The sequence below is a fragment of the Stegostoma tigrinum genome, chromosome 12 (genome assembly GCF_030684315.1).
Source record: "Stegostoma tigrinum isolate sSteTig4 chromosome 12, sSteTig4.hap1, whole genome shotgun sequence".
NCBI classification, from domain to species: Eukaryota; Metazoa; Chordata; class Chondrichthyes; order Orectolobiformes; family Stegostomatidae; genus Stegostoma; species Stegostoma tigrinum.
Window position 1 is genome coordinate 76342743 of NC_081365.1, and position 2130 is coordinate 76344872.

Sequence of the window (2130 nt, forward strand, 5' to 3'; positions counted from 1 at the left end):
GTGTGAGTGTGTGTGTGTGAATGCGTGCGAGCGTGTGTGCAGGAACATGTGTGTGTGTGTCTGTGTGGGGGTGTTGTGTGTGTTGGGGAAGAGAGAGTGTGTGTGCATGTGTGTGTGTGTTGTGTGTGTGTGTATACACCTCTGTGTTTGTGTGTGTGTGTGTGTGTATGTTTGTGTGTGTGCATGTATGTGTTTGTGTGTGAGAATGTGTGTGTGTGGGAAAGAGTGTGTGTGTGCGCGTATGAGTGTATGTGTGTATGGGAAAGAGTGTGTGCATGTGGGAGTGAGAAGGGAGAGTATCTGTGTGCGAGTATGTGTGTGTGTGAGTGTGTGTGTGTGAATGCGTGCGAGCATGTGTGCACAAACATGTCTGTGTGTCTGTGTGGGGGTGTGTGTGTGTGCTTGAGCAGGAGAGTGCGTGTGCGTGCGCACGCGCGTGTGTGCGTGTGTTTGTGTGTGTGCGCTCGTGTGCATGCTGAGTGAGCACTATGATCCACACAGACCCTTCAACTAACTCTAAAGTGAGTGAGCACAGCGAAGGGCTGTAAACAGGGGTGCTGGGTTGATGCCTGATATGTGTCTGTGCTCCTGCACTTAGAGTGACAGCCCAAAGCATGCACACATGACCCTAAGGTGCAGAGTGTCAATGCATTCCAGTTCTTAATTTTGCTCCAGACAGGAACGAGTAGCATTTGTAATTCATGCACACACACTTTAAATATGAACCATTGCTTATCCACTGTTGAGCCAACTGGTAATGTCCCCCCAAACCATCCATCCCAATTAGCTTCTCATACCCTCATATTTCCTGTTTGAAAGTTCAACTTAAACTGCATAATCCTAAACCAATAGCTGCACGGCTGAAGTAACATTTCAAAGATGATTACTTTGGTGTTCTGCATTTTTATTTTCACCCTAATGTCTTAAATTCTCTTTAGAGAGCATCATTCCTACTTCTAGCTATCATGAACGGTATAGATAGGGTACATATCAAGGTTTCTGCCCCAGGGTAGGGGGATCCAAAGTGAGAAAGACATAGGCTTAAGGTGAGAGGTGAAGAGATTTAAAAGGGAGCTGCGAGGCAACTTTTTCACACAGAGGGTGATGTGTGTATGGAATGAGCTGCCAGAGGAATTGATGGAGGCTGGTACAATGACAACATTTAAAAGGCATCTGGATGGCTGTATGAATAGGAAGGGTTTGGAGGGATATGGGTCAACTGCTGGCGAATGGGACTAGGTCAGATTGGGATATCTGGTCAGCTTGGATGATTTGGACCGAAGGGCCCGGTTCCATGCTCTCTGACTCACAGACTCCATGGTGTGAGAATTGGTCCGAGAGTTGGGCAAGGGATCTGGGCGAGGCTCATGGTTCGTCGATGCCAACTTCTGTTAACGAAGAGTCAAGGAGGGTGTGGGGTTGAGGTGTGGGCATGCGGTGGTCGTGGATCATGTTGGCATGGGGCAAGAAGCAGCTTTAATGATGGCCTGGTCAAACATTCAGTTGGCTGCCCATTCCTGCCCTGCCTCATTTGTCAGGGATTAGCACAATCTGGTTTCCTGGGCATCCAGGGAAAAATTACAAGTGGCCGAGCGATGAGGCAATTTGATGAAATGTCAATTTGTGGAAATAATGTGGTCACTACGCAATGGCAAGATTCCAAAGGCTGCTCCAAAGGAGAGAGTTGTCAATATTTCCCCGGATATCAAGTTTGACATGTAATTCATTCCTACTGGCACCTTCCCACCTTTACTCCCACTGCATCAGAGCAGGAGCAGGGAAAATTGTACCTTCCCTGTCATTTTACAAACTGTGCTGAGGGGTTTTTGACGAAGGGGGATGTGATGACATCCCATAATGATCACGGGTCAAGCAAAAATGGGAGCAACGATGTGAATGTTGGGTTGGAAATATTAAACGAAGCAGGTATCACTGAATTCTGCTGCATACACCTGAGGGTTTTTTTTTAAAAAAGTGAATCCATAATCCTGCTTTGTCTAGGTCATCCGAGGACCTTTTTTTCTATGAAAAAAAATCTCTAAAGCAGAAGTGAAATCCCATGACTTCAGAAGAGTCGCAGTCACGTGGGGGAGATTGCATGCAGTGTTTGTAGATAAAAAGCAAGCTTGG